The sequence below is a fragment of the Cricetulus griseus genome, chromosome 6, assembly GCF_003668045.3.
Source record: "Cricetulus griseus strain 17A/GY chromosome 6, alternate assembly CriGri-PICRH-1.0, whole genome shotgun sequence".
Classification (NCBI taxonomy): Eukaryota; Metazoa; Chordata; class Mammalia; order Rodentia; family Cricetidae; genus Cricetulus; species Cricetulus griseus.
In genome coordinates this window covers 45,838,165-45,860,172 of record NC_048599.1, presented here as the reverse complement: position 1 = coordinate 45,860,172, position 22,008 = coordinate 45,838,165, and the positions used below count along the sequence as shown (strand labels likewise).

Genomic DNA, 22,008 nt, shown 5'->3' with positions numbered 1-22,008 from the left:
TCACCACATTTTGACGTTTTAAGAAAAATCTGCAATCTAATTTTCAAATTATCATAAATATTGATATATGTATGTATTTCAGTAAGTGGCTTTTCAAAAAAGTTTTAATACATTTCTCTTTACTTGTGGTATACATGTATGTATGTAGGAGGTCCAAAGACAACTTGGGGAAAGCAGTTCTCTCCTTCCTTTGTGTGAGTGGCAGGTATTGAACTGGGGTCATCAGGCTGGAAGCAGGTTCCTCAACCATCTTAGCTATATGTCACCAGCTCCTCAGAAAGTTTTGAAGTAGAAAAGTTAGTGCTCACTTTGGCAGCATGTATACTAAAGCTGGAACAGTCCAGAGAAGATTAGCAAGGCCCCTGAGCAAGCCATGCAAATTAATGAACATTCCATATATTTGAAAAATAGAAAAGTTATTGCTTCACTTTAACTCTGTATTCATTTTTTTAGCTTTTTAAATTTTTGTTTTGAAAATATCTCCTCTGATAAGACAATAAGCATTCTGCATTACAGATATTGTCCGCACAGGAACCCATTGTCAAGCATGGCATTGCCACATCACTCGCTGGAGTTAGTGACTTTGCCCTTCCACGCGTTTCCATGTCAAGAGTGCCTTCACATTCCATGTTGCCACTAAACAGTAAAGTTATTTGGGCAGCATTTAAAGAAAATTTCTCTGAAATGCATGCATACTAAATAGTCATACACACTATTATTCTATTTTACCCCGCATCAGCCTGCACAGGGAGATTTCTAGTCTGGGCTTTACTGGAGACTTGCTATTCAGAAGATGCTGAAATACCAAGTGTTGCCTCTTTCCTGAATTTTAGAGATTGGCAATGTAGATGATATGCTGTATGCCAGGTCTCAGAAATAGAATTTGGGTCATGTAGTTTCTATACTGAGCTGGAGAACCATGAGGTTCTGATGAAGTCTATCCAGTATGGTACCCACCACTTATATAAGGCCATCTAAACCTAAAATCCAAGGCTTTAGTCACAGTGGCCGGATTTCAAGTGCTCCAAGAGTACGTGGGCTGGTGGCCACCACATTGGGTGACCCATGAAGAACATTCCCATCATGGCAAGGCCTGTTTAAATAAGGAAACAGAGATGGACTATTCTAACAGCCTAATGGCATTTACTGAGACTATTATTAATCTGTTGTCTTTATTTGATGAATTTAAAAAATAAAAATAAGTGCACTTCATTTTTAAAGCACTTTTAAGTTCATAATTGGAACTTAAAACAATTGGAAGCACACACACACACACACACACACACACACACACACACACACACATATATATATATGCTCCCTCACACATGCACGGTGCTCCCCACAGTGGCATGATTTTTACAGTCAGCAAAGTGCATAGGTCACAGGTGTGTTCCCTAGGTGTGGTACAGCCTCTGGACTCGGACACATGTAACGTTGTTTATTTCGCCCACTGTGTGACCATTATATCAGCTGATTTTCTCTTTACTGTGACAAAATATTCATCAAAAAGAATTTAAAAGGAGAAGGTTTTACTGTGGCTCATGGTTTGAGAGGTTTCTATCCATGGTTGCTTGGGCCTGTGAGCTTGATTATATCCTCATAGAAAGCAGGACACTGAGATGAAGGCTGTTCTTCACAGGGAATGAGGGGCCCAGGAAAGAGAGGAGATCCAGAGGGCCATGATAACCTTCAGAGGACAGCAACTCCCCTGGAAACTGTTTCTCCAAGCTAGGCTCACCCTAAGTCCCCACAACCATCCAGATCAGCACTTGCTACCAGCGGAGCATCAGGCCTTTAGACACGGGGCCTGTAGGAGGTATTTCACATCAGGCACATCCAGCTCACCCAGAGGAGCTTTATCGTCCTGGGAGTTTCCTCTGCCTGTTCACCCTTCCTGTCCTCTCCCTCAGCTTCAGCCGCTGGCAGCCATTTCCTTTTACTGTTCCCATAGTTTTGACTTTTTCTAGAATGTACGTTCAGAGAAATCTGCTAGAATTTTTTTAATTATGTGTGTATTTATGTATGTGGATGAGTACATATACACCTGTGTGCACTGTGTAGACTGTCTTGAACAAGGTCCTTAGAAATCCTGTCCAAGTCCTTTGAGACAGGGTCTCTCATTGGTCTGGAGCTCAAGATTTAGGCTAGATTGGCTGGCCAGTGAGCCTCAGCAATACTCCTGTCTCCACCTTCCCAGCACTGGGATCGCAAGTGTGTACTCATACCCGGTGTCTATGAGTTGGTTCTGGAAGTTTTAATCAGGTCCTCATGACTGCAAGGCAAGCACTGTGCTGACTGAACTGTCTCCCCAGCTCTGTTAGTAGATTACAAGCTGTCAGTTGTAAGCTTCTTTAGATGACATATTGTATTGTTCTTTGATAACTAGGCGGTTTGAATGAGAATGGCCCCCATAGGCTCATATGTTGGAATGCTTGGTTCCCCAGTTAGTGGAACTATTGGAAAGGATTAGGGGGTGTGGCCTTGTTGGTGGAGGTGTGTCACTGGGGGTGGGTTATGAGGTTTCTAAAGCCCATGGCAGGCAGGCCCAGTCTCACACTGACTCTCTGCCTACAATTAGTGGATCAGATGTGAGCTCTCAGCTACTGCTCCACTGCTATGACTGCCTACCTATCGCCATGTTCCCTGCCATTATGATCATGGACTCACTCTCTGGAACTGTAACCAAGCTCCCAACTAAGTGCTTTCTTCTATAAACTTCCTTGATCATGTTTCTTCACAGCAATGAAACAGTAACTATTTCCTAAGAATAGAGTTTAGATATCACACTTAATTTTTATTGATTTATTTTTATTTTGGTGTGTGTGTGTGTGTGTGTGTGTACATACACTAGAATCAATGTCTTATATGACAGTATCTACAGAGGCCTCAAGATGGTGTCTGTTTCCCTGGGGCTGGGAGTTACAAGCAGTTATGAGCTACCCAGTATGGGTACTTGGAATAGATTTCTGACCCTCTGAAGAGCAACAGTGCTGTTAACCACTGAGCCATACTTCCAGTGCACCCACCCCATTCTTTAAAAAACAGGAAAAGAAATTTATTTCTTGACTGTGTAAACCTCCTAGACAGGTGATCAGGTCAGCAAGGGGGCTTTCCTCCAAGCAGCCCCTTGGGAGCCCAGGTTCCTTCCACCATGTGGCTCCCAGGCCTTGTCATTACTCATGAAATCAAAACAAGAAGGACAACGAGGAAGTGGGCAAGGTATCTTTAATGGGCTATGGTTTTCAAGATACATGTCATTTCTGTCCACATTCCAGAGAAGACAAGGGACATCCCCCTCCGCCCCGGAAATCCTTGGAAATACTGTCTAGCTCTTAGTTAAAGGACACACAGTGGACTGTGACTAAGGAAACTTTCTCAGAGCTAGTGTTCGTAATGGACAGGGCAAGAAGTAAATGCCTTCTGTCCTCTCCACCAGCCATAACTGAAGTCGCTAGGAGAAGCCCCACCTATAGGACAGAGCTGCCCTGGCACAGTCAGTGTGGAGTGACAGGCTGAGAAGCAGACTTCCTGGGTGCCCGCCTTGTCACCAGAAGGCAGGGCTTTCTTTGTTTTATTTATTTTGCTTTTTAGGCAGGGTGTCACTGTGTAGCTTGGCTGGCCTGTAGTCACTCTGTTTACCAGGTGTCTCTGCTGTTCTAATACTGGAGTTAAAGGCATGAGCCACCACCCTGGCTAAGGGTTCATTTTAAAGGAGACTTTCTGGAACAATTCAGCAACAAAATGTCTAGTTTTCTGCAGGCTACCATGTGGTGCTGGGATCTGACCGCAGCCCTCAGGGTTGAGCAGGAACCACTTCTAACTGCTAAGCCTTTCTCCTGCTTCCCAGATGCCCAGTTTTCAACCATAGACATTGAGGTTTGTTTTCTCTGGTTTGTTTGGGGATCCCTGAACTTTGATGGCCTTTCTGGACCCTCGTATTGACATTGTTTTTCAGATCCACGGTGATTTGATTCTTGTGGGTTGTGTAGATGCTGCAGCAATCACTGGAGACCTTAGCTTTCCTTGAAAATCACAGGAATGCTTGCCTAATCGTTTCCTTGGAAAGTACCTTATTGAGGTGTGTTTCTTTAAAACAAATCAACAGTTTGCACCTGTTTTTCTTGGCTCCTGTTCAAGTGTGTCATCACTGACTGACAAGTGTTACCTGCCAGCTGTCCTTTTGCACATAAAAGCTGAGTGTTCATGTAGTCATGGTAACATGCCTTTGATAGTGAGTGAACAATGCAGAAATAGACTGTTCCCTCCAGTCCTGTCTACTGTGCATGAGACACAGTATGAGGCCATTCTGGGAGAGAGCTGTGTGAGGTCCGGCCATCAGTCCAGCCAGCACTGCTATCTCACGCCCACTAGGAGGCAAAAGCCCCTGGCGATGTTTCTGAGAGCTCATTACTAGATTCCTCGTTACAGTCTTGGCTGAGCTGACACATTTGGCAAATGAGAAAGCTATGGTTGTGACTAGGCAACAGTTTTCCTTCCTGTCTTTCTCCTTAAGGAGGGGATGTGTTTAATGGGGACGTTGTTTCTGATATTCATAGGCATGCTCACTAGGCTCAAAGGCAGCCTGGGTTAAGATGGCAAGATGCCATTTAAAAACAAATAGCAGGATGTGCCATGGGACTGTTACATCACAAGTAGTCCTCATTTAACAGAACACTGTTTTCATGAGCTTATCTGCTGCAGGAGACCTTAAACAAATTACTAATTAGCATTTCTGAAATTTGCATCTCAAGCACTGGCTATTATGAACAGATTAAGTGGGGGACTTTCTGCACCCTGGGGGCTTGAAGGGGCACCCAGAAGGGGCCTGGGCCTGGAGGAAGGAACTGCTGCTCATAGCCTGGGCACACCTCAGAGGGTGAGGATGACAGCCAGAGGCCAGCTGGCAGCAAGGAGGATTTTCTCTGCTGTCTGTGGCTGTGAACTGGATGCAGGTTCCTTTTTCCTGCTGTCTAGGTTTTTCTTTTGATTCTCTTGTTGTTCTGGAGTCAAGCCATTTATTATATGTAGCTAGTGGCAAAATCCAACTCTTCACTGTTGAGCTCCTAAAGGAAAAATTACTGTTTTATTTATAGCCTCAGCTGTCCTTCCTGTTGAATAGCTGTTTTTAATATTTCTTAATGCTGTGGGGTCCTTAGGAACTTAACCATGGTGGTATAGCAAGGTTAATCATAATTTGCTTATTTGTCTGTTTGTTTTGAGAGTGTTCCGGGCAGCTGAGGCTGGCTTTGTGTAGCTGAAGATGACTTTGATCCTCCAACCTCCAGCAATTTACTTGGATGTGGTCATTAGTTGAGCATCACTGCTGCCCATGTCCAGCTCTTTCTTGTCTCTGAGGTGGAGTTTGTATAGGATATCCAGATTTTCCCAGGTGACTTCACTTTAACAGTCTGCACAGATAGCGAGCAGCCAGACTTGGGGGGAGCCCTGTGTGCTCTGCTGGTCTGTGGGCTACTCACCATGGCCTCTGCATCTCTTTCCCCTCGAATATCTGTTTCCGTTCCCAGAATTTCCTACCTTTTTAGTCTGGAGAGATGTTGAGAATAACCACCCCAACTCGTCTCATTTCTGCACTTGCCCTCTACCTCCAGTCAGGTACCAGGATTGCCAAATGACTATTTACAACCTCTCTAGGTACAGTTCATGTGTTGACCTTGCTGGTCCTTCTGGGAACTGCTCCCCATTTTAGATTATCCACTTGTGGGCAGATAGTCATACTTCTCTACATTCCTTTATGGTACCCCAAAGTTTCCTGAATAAATGGGCAGGGGGACTTCCCAAACCTAAAGAAGGTTAGAAGTGAAATGACACTGGAGATATATAGCAATCACTCTTTACCTAGCTAACAATGAGACTGATACTTAAGAACAGTGGGGTCCTCAACGTTTTTATTACTCACTAACTGTCTTACATGTGCTGTGTAACCAGGCTAGTCTTCATATCCCTCCCTAACATTCACATTTAATATCTGCCATGTCCCCTCTAGAGCTTTCCAATGGCATGGGGGCAGCCATTTTTGTGTTGCTTGTCATGGAATCTCCAGGTCTTAGAACAGCAAGTCATTCATAAGTATTTTCATTTACATTTCCTATTTGTCTTTTTGAAAAATTTTCTTTGGTGCGTGCGTGCGTGCGTGCGTGCGTGCGTGCGTGCGTGCGTGCGTGTGTGTGTGTTCTGTGGCACACATGTGGAGGTCATAGGATAACCTTTGGAACTTGTCCTATCCCAGTTCCAGGGATTGAATTTATGTCACCAGGCTTTTCCAGCAAGCACCTTTATCCACTGAGCCATCACAGCAGTCCTCATTTGTCTATTGTAATTAGTTTATTTTCTTTTGGGCTTTTTGAGACAGGTTTTCTCTGTGTAGCCCAGGCTGTTCTGGAACTCTCTGTAGACCAGGCTGGCCTGGAACTCAGGGATTCACCTGCTTCTGCCCCTGAGTGCTGGGATTAAAGGCATGCACCACCACACCTGGTTTTATTGTAAGTTTCTTAATCTGTGATACTAAGTAAAATATATTCGGTTGTAATTTGGGCCACCTCAAGCCTATTTAGTAATTTTGAATATATGTAAATAGACTTTAGCTCTTATCATTGAAAATGGACATTGTTTTTATATTACTATTGTGGTAGATTTTATTATTAATGACTAGGGGCAATTCTTTTTAAAGGTCACAAACAGTGTTTAATAACCTGAAAGAAGATTACCTTGGGAAACAGGAAGCAGCAACATAGCCTCAAATCCTTGATTTATTTAAGCCCTGCATGGCCCAGTAATCTTTTCATCTGCAGTTTCCCCCAGGCCTAATACTCTGAAAAAAGCTTCTGGGAAGGAAATTGAACACGCACTTTGAGATAGCAGAGCCCTATGAAGCTCATAAACCGAGCATATTAGGAAAAGATACTGATCAAATATAAAAGCAAAAGGCAATTAGCTTGAAGGGACTAAGGAGGATTACATAAAGTGAAAATCTGGAAAAATAAAATGAGCAGATGGTCCTAATGAGCCGGGAAGATTGACTCTGGTGCCCCATTGCAGCGGCTTTCACTGGTGCATCTGCCCCAAACTAATTGCCTCTTGTCTGCCTGGTCACCTAGGCTGAGACGTGCGGCGTTTGTAACAGATCCTATTAAAAGCTCAACCCTGTCTAATTTTTTTTCGTTAGTTTACCAGTGAGTGCTGTGTTTATGTGGATCATTTGATTTACTTTGAGGTAATTGTAATTATGTGTTGTGTTTTACTCAACAGCTTGTCCTTTATAATATAATTTGCTCTTAATTGCACTATTATTTCTTCTGCCCTTCTTGATCAATAGTCTCTTCTTTAGGGAAAAAATCATAATGAGCTTAAGGAGTATCTGTGAAGGAAGCTGTTTGTTTTGTTCTATGCTTTTGTGTTTTGAGGCAGCATCCTGCTCTAGCTGTCACTGACGTGAAACTCACTAGTCCAAGCTGCCCACGGACTCCTGGTGGTCCTTGTACTTCAGCCTCCTGGGTGCTGATATTATAGGCGTGAGCCACCATGCCTGACTTGAAGATGTTTATTTTATTTATTAATTATTGCTTATTATTACATATGTGTGTAGGTAGGGCATGGGGGAGCACACATGTGGCACATGGCATGTTTGTGGAGGTCAGAGGACAAGTGTGTGGAGTTCCATCCCTCCTACTTTCACATGGACCCCAAAGAAGGGGGTCAGGCCCTCTCACTGGCCCTTCCAGGTAATACTTTTGAGGTAGATGGTCTGTGTGCTTCTACTCCTGGATGATGGAGAATCATATTTGTCCAAGTCCTGACATAAAATAGCATTGTGAAGATGCAGGCAGGAGAAGAGCCAGGCCTTAATTCACAAAGAAGCTACCTTCCTTGTGTGCAGTATCTCTAAAAGCTGAACATGTCTGTACCTGGGAGCGCAGCACTTCTGCTGCCTGGTACATCCCTAAAAGGGACGCACCCATGTTCATAGAAATAGACCACTGACAGTAGCACAAATGACAACGATCACCAGAAACCACCCAGAAGCTGCCACAGCTGAAAGGGACCATCAGTGGTGGTTCACAATATAGATTCATCATTGAAAATATACACATTGTCACAGTATACAACATGAATGACTGTCACAATGCAATGATAGGTAAAAGAACCCAGACCCCAAAGAGTACATCCTATGTGACGCCTGCTTGTAAGTCAGAAAGACAGCAGTCTGGAGTGACTCTGGGTTAAGAGCACCCGCTACTCTTGCAGAGGACCCAGGTTCCTTTCCAAGTACCCACATCAGGACAGGAGGCTTACGGCCACCCCTAACTCTAGCTCCAGGGACTCAAGTGACCTCTTCTTGTCTCTGTGGGCACCCCCACACACATGTGGCAGACAAATACGCACAAGTAAATGAAAATAAAAGTGCTTTTTAAAAAGACAAAGTGATGTAGGTGATGGGAGTCAGAGTGGATGTAACCACAGAAAAGATCATAAATTGAAGGGTACACTATGACAATCTGGGGTTCTGGAGCCCTTGGCCTCTGAGCTAATTATTCTGGATGTGTTTGTTCAGTTTGTGGAAACCGATAGAGATCATGGATATATATTAGCTTAATAGAAGTTTTTCAAAAAAAAAAAATCACTGAAAATGTGGCAGTGTGGCCACCTAAGGAAGGGCTGTGCTTGACTCCAGGTGCTTTGTGCTGTCATGAGGTAAAGCCAGTCTCCACAGCTCAGTGACCACTGAAGGTTTGCTTATGTAACATTAAGGGGCTTGCATTGGGCTTACACTGTCTCCAGGTGGAACTTTATGCTCTGCCAAGAGTGAAAGAGGCCGTGCAAATCTTTCAGAATCCCAAGAACTTACCAAAGTCCTTATTTCATTTGGCCAACTCCAGAGTCTTGGTTTCATGGTTAAGCTAAAGTCTCAGGTAGCCCAGGTTGGCCTTAAGCTTGCTTTATAGTCAAGGGGACCTTGAACTCCTGGTCCTCCTGTCTCCCTTCCCAAGTGCTGGGATTACAGGTCTGTGTCCACACCCATCAGGCTCTCCAGTCTGTGATTAGGGCCACTGTAAAAAGAACAAGGTTGAGCAGCCAGCAGTGTACTAGCTCTTTTCATTTCTCATTTCTCATTTATTTTGTGACTGAGAGTTTGTTGAATCAAATTGCCTCACCTGTCATTTCTCCATCCAAGGTCAGGCATTGTGGGTGCACACTGACAAGTGATTGATTTTTGATCTTGAAGAAATGGGCATGACTCTATTGCTGCCCTTTCTCAGTCTCCATTTGATTAATCCCATTGACACCTCTTTCTGTGAGTCAGTCAATCAGTCTCTCTTTTCAAAGTTTTCTGGTTTGCACGCTCATTGTAAAAGATCAGGAAATATGCAAAAGACCAAAAGAGAAACATCAACACCCATAATCTTTCTACACAGTGGGAAATTCCTGTTCTATTTTGTTGGTTTCTCTCTCTCTCTCTCTCTCTCTCTCTCTCTCTCTCTCTCTCTCTCTTGCAATTCCTATTATACCATTGCTCTTGTGCCTCTGTTCTCTCCAACTCCTCGCTTTCTGTCTTCATGTCTTTTGTGCGTGCGGGCATGTGTGTGTGTGCATGCATGTGTGTAGTTCCTAAGTAGCCCAGGCTAGCCTTAAACTCACAGTCTTTTCACCATTGCCTCCTGAATTCTGGATTTACAAGCCTGTGTCCATCATGCCCAACTCTACTTTCTTTTCTTCTTCTTTTATGGGGAGGGGGCTGTTCAAGATAGGGTTTCTCTGTGTAACAGCCCTGGTTGTCCTGGTACTCACTCTGTAGACCAGGCTGGACTCAAACTCAAGATCAGCCTGCCTCCCTCCCAAGTGCTGGGATTAAAGGTGTGAGCCACCACCTCCTGGCCCCAGCTCTACTTTCTAAAGGCTTCTTGAGGAAAGTGGACCCTGAATGTCACCAACTCCATTTTCCTTCCTTCACACACACTGAGACTGGGATTCAATCATTTGGATTCTTCAAAAGCCAATACACTGTAATACAGAACTCTAGCTCCTAGCCACTTCTTAATTCTTGAGATTACCTTGGCTAGTGTCCATAACATCCTCCAAATTAAAAAAAGAAAAGACAGAGGGCTGACAAGATAGCTCAGTGGTCCTTGCTGTCAATCCTGAGGACCTGGGTTCAACCTCTGAAGCCCATGTGGAAGGAAGATTGCTCCCACAAGTTGTACTTTGCATACATACTGGGGTATGCCATGTGCACACACACACATACTCATTATGGGGGCATGGCATATGTACACACACATGGGACATGATGTATGCACACATACACATGTAGGGCATGACATGTGCATATACACACATACACATGTGGGATGTGACATGTGCACACACATACATGTCTCCCTAAATAAATAAATGTAAAAAACAAAAAGACCTATAATTCATCAGAATAAACCCATACTGCTTGCTATTGTTTTTATTATAATCTTTTTAAAATTAATTAATTAGTTTTTTCTATTTTATATGCAATGGTGTTTTGCCATGGGTGTCAGGTCCCCTGGAACTAGAATTACAGACAGTTGTGAGCTGCCGTGAGGGTGCTGGGAATTGAACCTAAGTCCTCTGGATGAGCAGTCAGTGCTCTTAACCACTGAGCCATCTCTCTAGCCCTTGTTTTTATTCTAAATCTCTTCTACTGTCTTCTTGGAAGAAGCCACGGAGCCAAGAGCTTTTTTCCCAGCCAGTGCTAGAAATCAAAGCTATGCCTTGCCCATGCTAGGCAAAGCACTGAGCTGTGTGCATCCAGCCCTGCTCCCCTGCTCCCATCAGTGTACAGATGGGTTTTCATTGTGACATTGTAACTTTCTTGTATGTACCTGTCCCTTTCCCCACACCTTCTCCCTTCTTCTTGTGGGACTACTATTATGTTAATGTTAAGCTAGTGAAAGAGTGTGTGTGTGTGAGTGTGTGTGTGTGTGTGTGTGTGTGTGTGCGTGCGTGTGTGTGTGTGTGTGTGTGTGTGTGTGTGTGTGTGTGTGTGTGTGTGTCGCTTTGAGAACTTTCAGCCTTTAAAACCCCGAACTTCCTGGGTCCTTGACCTTGAATCTTAAGATTTGCCTTTTTTTTTTTTTTTTTGATTCTTCCTGGGTTTCTAGATAGTTTCAGTGACCTTGATGTTTTTGGAATCACAGCACCTGCTGGCATAGTGTGACTAATGTGGCCTGACTCTGTTGCCATGGAGTTTCCAGCCTTTATGCTTTTAGACACACACAACCTACGATATTTGAACTCATTTTTGCCTTCTAAAATGAGCTCCTAAGACAGTTCTGATTTGGGCTTTTGGGTTTCTTCCCTTGACTTCCTTCAGGTTTTTTTCTACCAGGTTCCTGTGAGCTTCATCTTCCGCTTTAGTTTTCTGAAGTGTGAGAACAACCTGAAGGAGCCCACAGTGCTCATGGCTGTGGGTCCTCTTGACCCTTATGAGTGCATTGTTTTGTTTGTGTGCTCTGGTTTAGGGCTGTGTGATATTCTCATTGTCCCAGGGCCTCTGTTTAAATGTGTAGCTGTAAGTTATTGTCCATCCTGAACAGAGAGTCATCTAAGTGACTGGTATAATGGAGTGTGTGCTGAGAGAGTAAAAGCAAAGAGTTTCTTTAAAAATGAGGAGAGGAAGCAGCTTGCACTGGCATCTTTATCATTTCTACTTTGTAGAGCCCCTGACCACCACCTACCTGACTGTGCCCCCCTCTCTCCAAGTCTTCCCTATTGGAACTCCACTTGAGGCACTTGTCTGTCCTAGGCACTGAGGAGACAGAACTGCAGGGGATTCTGTATGTCATCCCCTCCAACTCTGTAAGTGTTATAGTACCTGCTTGAGGACCAGTTTTCAGTCCTGAGGTTGCTACTGCACTTGTTATGAAGGTAGTGGGCCTTCAGTTTCCTAGAGCACAGACCCCTCATTTTAGGAGCAGCTTCCTGAAGGAAGGAAGTATATGAGGGGGGCTTCCTGCAACAGGGGAGGAGTTCTGCCTCTGAGTCTTTCTCTTCTGATACTTTTTAAAGATGGTGTGTGTGTGTGTGTGTGTGTGTGTGTGTGTGTGTGTGTGTGTGTTCTTACACACAAGTCTGTAGGCATGCACCCACATGTGGAAGTCAGAGAAGCTATCAGAGTCTCTACCACTGTTCACCTTATCGCCTTGAAACAGGGTCTCTCAGTGAACCTGAGGCTCATTGTCTGCTTTATTTGCCTACCAGTGCTCAGATCAGAGGCATGAAAAGCCATGATCATCTGTTTTTTTTTTTTTCCCATGGTACTGGAATTCAAACTCAGGTCCTTATGCTTGCATAGGAAGAGCCTTTTCTCACCCCAGCCTTTATTTATTTATTTATTTATTTATTTATTTATTTATTTATTAGCACTTTGAAATGTTTGTCAGAGAACTAGGAAAAGGACCATCTGTCTGGTGATACAGGCACAAGACATCTCAAGCTCACCCCACTGGGTTGCATTCTAATTTTTCTAATATTTTGAGTGAAGTATCTTTCTCTCTTTAAAAAGTTTATGAAAAACATCTACAGAGTATGGTAGGAAGGATGATGGTAATTAAAAAAAAAAAAGACCCCATTGATCAAAACTGGAGTGATGAATTCCTGTAATCCCAACAGAAAGGTCAGACAGGAGTTCAGGGCCAGCCTGGACTATATGAGACCATATCTCAACAAAACCAAGAAAACCAAATCCCTAGAGTCCACAGTTAGCTTGTCCTTAGTAGCACTTCTTTTCATCACTCCAGCCCAACTTCTTCTAACCCTGTCAGTAGACGTCTGCTGTAAATAGACCAGCTCAGTGTGTTCCACAGCATGCCTTAGTCTGTTTGGATGGCTATAATAACATACCATATACTAAATAGTTTGTAAATAAAGAACTCTGTTGCTTACAGTTCTGGAGGCTGGCAAGTCCAAGGCCAAGGAACCAGCAGATTTGGTGTATGAGGAGGACCTGGTCTCTGGCTCAGAACTATATCATTAAGCAGCAAAAAGGACTGTCTGAGCTCTCCCTTATAAAGTCAGTAGTTATATGTCACCAATAAAGGCTCCTCCCCTATGACTTAAGCCCAACTTCCAGCACCATCATCTGGGATAGGATTTCAACATATGAACCTGAGGAGACACACACCTGCAGACTCAAGCATCCTGCTGTTTATTTTCAAACTTAGAAACCCAAATCACCCTTTGTGAATTCAGGTAGAGGAGGCAGGTTTAAAGCACTAGCTAGGGACTGAGCTGGGACCAGACATTTGCCTCCCACCCTACTACCTGCTTCCCAGGTTCTCATGCTGCTTGTGTGGATGGTTATTTGGGATTATCCTTAACACTAAAAGCCGGGGCAGTGCATTCATTCATTCTCCCTCACTCTCTAAAACACTGTAGCTAGGACAGGGTCCCTGTTTCCAGGAAATGACAAAGAAAAACTGCTGAGTCTGTGCACTGAGTGCAGTGGGGTTTGGCAGGGACCAGCTAGCTCTGTTGGTGAGTTGAGGATGGCTACCCAGAGGATGGGCACTGGCCATGGTGTTCTAGAGTAGCACCAGAGGCCTCAGGTAGAGCAAACAAGGAAAGAGACAATTGGGAACATGTCAGGCACTATGTAATTACAGGGGCTTCATAAGGTTGCATGAACACTGTAGAAAATTCCATGAAACTGTTACCCTGCCTAATTAATTAACCAGAAGGAAATAGGAAGTGATTTTCTATGTCTGGTGTAAAATATTGTAAAAATAATTTCGATTCATTTGATAAAGTATTACAGGATATTTTAATTTTTGGCTTTGTGAATGTCCCTGACAAGGGCTGTAAAAATCGATTTCCATAACCTAGAACTGCCTCCCTCGGATCTGCTAGTCCTTGTTCTCATGGCTCTGACTGCAGTGGCTGCCCTCTGGCTTTGCTCACCTGTTCCCACTTCAGGACCGTTTCTTTACTTTCCTGCTGTCTGTAACCTGCCTGACCCTGTTCTTTACACTGCTCCGCACTCCTTGTATTTTGGTCTCTGGTTAAGTGTTCTCTCCAGAAAGAGGATCCCAAACCTTCCTATCTGGCTGGTCAGGTGGTGGGAGGATCTATCTATCCATGAGAGAACTTCAAATTAGCATTTTAATACCCTCCCCCCATACAGAGAGCTATTCAAGGAATTCCTCTATAGAAAATATAGAGCTGTGGTGACCAACATGGAATTTGGAAGAAGCAGAAACAACTAAGGAGACAGAGAAATCTACAAACAAAACAAACACCAAAACCAGAATGGGGCAGAGAATCAAGCAGGTTGGATCAAGGGGGTGGAAGGTTCTAGGGTGGGGCAGGGGCTGAGGAAGTGAGGGTTTATCCCAGTCACTTAACAGAGGAAATTTATACTGAGAGGTTATTACAGGATTAGGGCAGTTTAGCTAGCTATAAACACAGCAGATAAACCCAGCCCATACACCTTCATCCCAGGACTTGGGAGCTGGAGGCAGGTGGATCTATGTGGGTTCCAGGCCTGCCTGGTCTACCCAGTGAGTTCCAGGTTAGCCGGGACTGCATAATGAGACCTTGTCTAAAATCACAGCAAACAAATACAGAAGAAAAACAAGAATGTTCAAGTGATCATTTGTTTGTATTACATTACATTAATGAAATTGTTGTGACCATACTTAGAGAATGGGAAAGGGAAGTTGTCCCCTCTGCATGAGGCTCAGGTTCTTCCCCTATCAGAGTAGGGGATGAACAGGTGATGTCCCAAACTGTTGTGTTCCTTGAGGACACTGATTAGACACAAAAATCTGAAAAACTAAAGCAGTAAGTTGAAATGGTGACTATGGGGGATGCAGAAGGGATGGGGAGCTATTGCTTTTCAGTATAAGACTCTTAGTCTCTTCTTTGAAAATTTATAAGCAATTACTATATCAATAAAACTAGAAATCTGTCATCGATTAAAATACACCTTTTGATAGCCCTTCTTATGGGCACATGTCCCTGTAACAGTTTGATGCGTGTTTGGTTACTAGGAACTTTCTCCAGCATGTGGAAATGAACGGGTAGGCCAGCCTCATTTACTGAACCAAATCTATGTCCACTTACTCTGGGAATAATCAACTCAGGTTTACCTCACTGGAAGTCATGCTAAAGACAGTTGTCATTTCTCTGTGCCATGGAGACAGATTGGACTGTGACTCATAGTTGTTGAGGCTGTAGCTTTATTAAAATTGAGTAAAGCTGCCATACTAAATTGGGTTTTTTAATTACTTTAGATTTGATGATGTATGCTTTTCATGTGTATAATCTTTAGCAAACATTTACCTTCCCCAACTGGCAGACTTATAATTCATAACTTCTCATGTCTAATCAAACATTTTCTTTTTCCAGTGCCTCCATAAGGATCTCTGTTCTTCATTGTCTTTTAAAATAGTTGATGTGTTCCCCTGTGTGTGGAACATTTGACATTTCCATTCTCTGCATACAAACTCAACGTTATTATTCCTCACTGCTTGTATTAGTTAATTTTCTGTTGCTGTGGCAAAACACCATGACCAAAAGCAACAGATGGAAGGTTTTATTTTGATTTATGATTCAGAGGGATACCATGGCGGTGAAGTGTGCCATGGCAGTAGGAGTAAGATGCTGAGAGCTCACATCTTCAGTGGCAAGCAAGAAGAAGAGAAAGACCAAGGCTTTTAATCTCAAAGCCAGTGACATACTTCCTCTAGCAAGACTGTACCACCTGAACCCCCCAAAGAGTGCCACCAGCAGAGGACCAAGTGTTCAAATGTCTGATACTATGGGAGACATTTCTCATTCAGACCAGCACAGAACCTTAGTCTATAGTCAGTGATGCTTATTTAAACACAGTTTAATGTTGTAGTCTGATAGTTTTGCCATAAAGACATGGTTAGTGTGGACAGATGGATGCAGGTAGGTAGATAGATGGATAGAGACAGAGAGATGGAGAGAATAGACAGGCTGTGTAAAAACCAGCTTCAGATAACAGCGCTGCACAGCAAGCCTTAGCCTCTCCAGGGTGCCCCATCTGTAAGCGCTACATTGTGGTAATATTTCCAAGCAGAACCTAAATAATGACCCTTCTTTTATACCCAGTACAATTTACCAAACTAATTGGCAAATGTAGAATCAGGAAGGTGCTCCATTCAAAAGAGCTGAAATAAGGTGGTGGGGCTATAGCTTGGTAAAGTCCCCACCTAGCATTTCAAAGGCTTGGAGTTCAATCATTAGCACTACCTGTTAGATTTCTGCTTAAATTAGAAAGAAAAAAGGCGCCAGATGAGACATGAGACTAGAGATATATCATCCAGTTTATTATAAGTCAGGAAAGCTAGCGAGAGAGAAGTAGAAGAATAGGATAGAGAGTAAGAGAGGAGAGAGACAGAGTTAATGGCTGACCGCCATGGTCAGTCTCTAGAGAGAAGAGAAGCAGAGAAGGAAGAGAGAGCGAAGCAGGGAAGTTGGAACTTTTAAAGGGAAGACTGTGCATGCGCACTTAGGTTCCACGCATGCGCAGAGTCCTAAGGCCGGTCCTAATGTGTAATGAGTGGCAATAGCATAGCATGTCCCTGTGGGTGCCCCGACTGTTGTCAGGGGGCGGGGTCTGTCTCTTAAAGAGATAGAGCCTGTCAGCATTAAAGCCTGAACCTTTCACTACCTTCTTGCCCTGGCTACCCACCGCCTCCCCCCACCTCCCAAAAAAGAAAAGAAAAACTTGTTCCCACCAGGAAGGCCTGCTTGTTTGATGCACAAAAGAAAGAAAAGGAAAAGGGGTGGTGAGAAGGAAGGAATAGTTATTTATTTTTTTAAGCAAAGCTGTTAAACTAAAGCGTCTCTATTTCCTGCTCTTCTCTGTTCTCCTAATGGGCACAGAGACACCTGTGAATGGCCAGGCATCCATCTGGCTATATGAGTGCCTGTTTCTGTTTTAAACAGTATGGAGGTGGATGCCTCCAATACAAGGATCCTAGAGATGCAACTCCAAGACATCAGATCCCAGTCTCTCTGTGGGGTCAATGTGGGTGACTTCAAACATATTTTGTGCCCCCAGGGAATACAAAGGAGCCAAGCCTGAGCCCTGTGCCTTTCTAATCATGAGATAACCCTATCCCTGCTTTCCTGGAGGTGACCTGGGCTGATTTCTCCCAGGAGACAGCTTCTTCGGGCTCCTTACTTCCTTGGTTCTGCTCTGGTATCACTTCCTGCCTTGACCTTTTCCATATGGGTTTCTCTGGCCTGGTTCTCTGGGTTGGCGCATTCTGTTAGCTCAGAGATGTATCTGGCCACATCGTTCTACTTATAGTGAACACTAGAATTGGCAAAATTACTAGAATTGCTGCATGTATCTACCAGTGGCATTTGTAGACACTGCATTTTGAGGACATCCAAGGACAAGCATTCTGGTTCAGTCCATGACACTATTCTGAGAGAAAGCTGACATCCAGAAGATCTGTTATTCATACTGGCATTTCCAAGGATAATAATTTTTCCTGCTGGGAAATCATTCATTGACCTAGATAGATTTTACTAAATATTTCCATAATTATGTAACTATTTACATAAATATGTCCTTGGCTTCCTTAAAAGACTTTTTAAAAAAAATTTCTGTGTTTCCCTCAGTAACTCAGCCTTTTTCAAAAGAGCAAAGAGTTACTGAACACAGTAAACAGAACTTCATTTATGTTGCCTTGATCGAGGAATACAAATCACTGAAAGCCTTTTATTCACATCTCTAATCACCACAGCCTCTTCAGTGTTGACTCCGAAGAACACTACAAAGGTAAAGGAGTCCTCTGCATTCCCCCACCTGCAAAGCTTTCTATTTTCACTTTTTAATCCTTGCATATAAATGCATGTGGGTGCAGCTTTAATACCTTATTCATCAACATATGTTGTTTTCAAGTCCTATTTTTCATAAACCTTGTTCATGGTTTTATCTTCATCTGTTATTTTTACTCTCAGGACAAAAATCATCATATAAAAATCCATCCTAATCCAAATTATCTTGGAGACTTGCTGTTGCCTCCTTAGTCTAAAAAGGAGATATTATGATAAGCAGAGGGTTCATTAGGACTAAGACGTTTTATGGATGTTGCTCTAATTGGTTTATACCATGTAGTCGGTCACCTGAAGATGGTGGTAAAATCATATCACATGTTCTCTCTTTAAACTTAGTAAAGATGGCCACCAGCCACATGGTTGTTTCCATCCTGATGAGGTCACCAAACCACAAGGTTGCTATTTGCTCCAAGGTGAATCCATCAGGTACATGCACCCCCAGGAGGGCTTAGAGAAGCAGCAGGTTCCAGCAAGCCAATAAGAGCGACAGAGACTGAGCAGACAGCTCCTAGGGGGAGATGAGAGACAAGTAGCCATGGATAGAGACAGAGTAAATTATAGGAGAGAGCTGAGAGACAGAGACAGCTACAAGGCAGCCAGAGCAGAGTAAGAGGATGGCCAAGAGAGACAAGCTCCAGGAGGAACTGAGAGACAGAGCTAGCTATGGGGGAGGCAGCCAGGAGCAGCTTAGAAGCTGTCTGCTGTGACTTCTACAGGAGTAGTAGGCTCTAGGAGCCAACAGAGCAGTCAACTCTGAGGTGACACTCAAGTAACAGGAGAGAGCAATAGTAAGGCTCCCTGTCTACCTGCAACTAGAAAAGATTAATGGGAGCACAGAAACACAGACAAGGAACAGAGACAGTGACAACAAATCCAACAAATATAGGACACAAATCAATGACCAACCAAGACAAACCAGATCCTGAGGATGTGTGGTGTTGTCCTTGCCACAATCCAGACCCTGGAATTCTCACACTGCATCCAGCTTTTTCTGATTGCCACCCCAGACAGAATAGAAACCTGAAACATAGGTTTATCTTTAACCTAAATCCTAGGTATTACTTATCTCTGGAGGTCCTGAAGGAGACAAGTTGGTGAGGGGTACCCAATTCCTGGGGCCGAGGAATGATATCTTGGTGGCCTCCCCTAGGACTGGCAACCCTTACCCTTGCCTAGGAGGAGTTGTACCTCAGGCACTGGGAGTCTTCTCCTCAAGAATTTCAGTAGAACCTCCAAATGTTATGGGAACCTGAAGAGGAAAACTCCCAAAAGGCCTGAATAAGTCAAATAGAGTCTTTATATGCCAATGGTGGGGCTGTCCAAGCAGAGCAGTGGGAAGCAGCCGTGACCTCCAATTTGTTTGAGTTTTTAAAAGGCATAACTGCAATTGTGATGTATATACAAAGGCAGCTCTGAATATTTGCAGCAAGCAAGCATTGTGTACAGAAGTAGAAACAGCAGATGAGCAGTCAGGCTATTCTCATAACCTTGAGGTCAGGGACACATTGTGTAGGAACTTATGGCTGGTCTAAGTCATCAGGGACCAGTTGCCCAAGATGGTTTGGGCATTTAACATTTCCTTAGGAATACTTTCACAAGATAGCCTAACTATAGTTCAGCAGCCCACTACAGATGGGAAGCAGGAGAAAGAGAGGGCACACTGGGAGGGGGGGGGCTTTTCAAACCTCAATCCCACCTCTTCAAGGCCACCCCTCTTAATCCTTCCCAAACAATTCCACCAGCTGGGGACCAAGCATTCAAATATATGAGCTACCACAATATACTTGCTTCACTGGAGCATAGTCAAACTACCAGAGACCACATACCTAAGAAAGCTGACTCTTTCTCCCCCAGAAGCCATCAGTAGCTCCTCAGTTAGGAGTAGGGGCTCATGAGTCCCTCCCACTATGTGCTGAAAGTTAACTGGCTCCATCTTGTTCAGGCAACTCCAGCTGCTGTGAATGCATGCGTGTAGTGGTCCCATCATGCCTGAAGACACAGTTCTGCTCCAGTTCCCCCCTGTTCTCTGGCTTTTACACTCTTTCTGCCCCTCCTCCTCCATGGCCCCTGAGCTGGTCGGGAGCTAGATAAATTCTTGAGTTCTGTGGCTTGATTTTATCATCTATGAGTGTGTTAATCTGCTCTCTACCTGTTCCCTTCTTGCATGATTTCTTGTTTCAAAGACTGTGCAAACTTTCTACTTCCAGAGTACCTGTGGCTGGTGTTCCTAGTGCAAACTAAGATCTTCCAGTCTGGCATATTCCTGTAAGCCTCTGAATTCAGACCTAGAGTGCATGGGAAGAGAAATGGTGTACGAGACTTTGGTTTGGAATGGGTGTGAATACGGACAGAGGTTGCATGGTTCTGGAGTTAGTACTGTAATTGAGCACTTCTTGAGGCAGCACACAGCTTCCTCACTGGGAAGCTTTGGGGTTGTTGTAGCAGCTATGAGAATTTGGAGCCAGTGAATGTTACCACATGTGACTTCATGATACATGTTCTCTGCCCCCCCATATATATATATATATATATATATATATATATATATATTCCTATGATTAACAGTTCATTATTAAAGTTTACTTTCTTCAAATTGAGTTATAGGCCTTCTTTGTATTATCTTTCAAAAAGAATACCATGAGAAATAGAATTAATTATTCCCTCCCACCATAGTGCTTTGATTAGATAGTGTGGTTTATGGGCCCTGCAGTGCAGAGGCCTCCAGAGTAGAGGCCTCAGCTGAGTGAGGGAGATAATGTTAGTAATTGCTTATAAAGCAAATGAATTATACACAGGAAAATATCATCTGCAAAACAAGAGCATTTACATTTTCACATGAAAATGAACCCGGAACAGCTTTTGAAGCTGGATGATATTCTATTACTGTTTATTATAGAGCAAGACTTTCAGAAACGGTAAGAATGCAGGTGAACTGCGCTTTGAAGACGGTCGCATCTGGCATGAAATTCTATTTGGAGGCTAGGTGGACCACTGTGTGGAATTAAACAGACTCATGCCACCAGAGAAATAGAAGTCAATGTAGCCCTCTCCTCTGCCTCCAGGCAAAGTATCTCTATAAACTGATTGATATGAGCATTGCCCTTTTTGTTTTTAACTGTTTATTAGCACGTATTAATTATATATAATAAAGGGTTTTATTATGACATTTTCATGACCATATGTAATGCATTTTGAGCATATTCAACCTGCTATGCTCTTAGCTCCCTCCAACTCCCACTCACCTCTTCTCTCCTCCCAGCTTGTCCCCTTTCTAGTTTCTTGCCTGTTTTTGTTTTTGTTTGTCCACTTGTCTGTCTGGGTGAGTGTCACTAGGGTCGCTTACTGGAGCATGGGTGAGAAGTCATCTACAGGAGTACAAGCACCTTGCCAGTGGCCACACCGCTCTCCCTCCCTCCCCACCCCCTACCCCCAGCAACCATTAGCTGCCTATAGATCCTTGGGGAGTAGTGGGTCCTCATGAACCCCTCCCTAGCAACCATTAACTGTCTGTAAATGTTCAGGGAGGGAGAGGGAATGCTGTCTCTTTAAACTCCCAGAGACTGAGCTTCAGATATGTAAGAAAAGTGAGGCAGAGAAGCAGACAGACTTGGTCTCAATAGGCTGAGACTGCTCTATTGTAGCAGCAAAGGACTCCAACCTTTGTGCAGGATGAAGGTTGACGGCATTTAGAGGGGCTGGAGATATATATATATATATATATATATATATATATATGTGTGTGTGTGTGTTGTGTGTGTGTGGTGTGTGTGTGTGTGTGCGCGCACGCGCGTGTGCGCGTGTGTGTGAGAGAGAGAGAGAGAGAGGGAGAGAGAGAGAGAGAGAGAGAGAGAGAGAGAGAGAGAGAGAGAAAGAGAGAGAGATCTACCAGGAAGTTATAGCTATTTTTGTTGTTTGACTGGGAACAGGAGTTGCTTTTGTCACCCAGATATATTGTTTCTGCAGGTGAACTGGAACAGTCAGGCCAGTAGTACTGGGGCCATTCATTGCCCAGTACAGCCTGACTCAATTCCTCATGGCATGAGGCAATTACACAATAAGTAATCTGACTTTGAGCAGAAATCATTTTGTTAATGGTCTGCTAAGAAACGACACCTTAACTTCCTTAATTTTTGGAGGCAT

At 43.7% G+C, this 22,008-nt stretch overlaps 1 protein-coding gene and 1 non-coding gene across 3 annotated transcripts in view; both read left to right on the top strand.

The window, feature by feature from the left end:
- Positions 1-22,008, top strand: part of Shld1 (shieldin complex subunit 1) — a 73,197-nt gene that overhangs the window by 36,973 nt on the left and 14,216 nt on the right. The window lies entirely within an intron of this gene.
- On the top strand, positions 301-402 carry LOC113835928. The gene has a single exon (XR_003486670.1). It is a non-coding gene; the product is annotated as a U6 spliceosomal RNA (small nuclear RNA).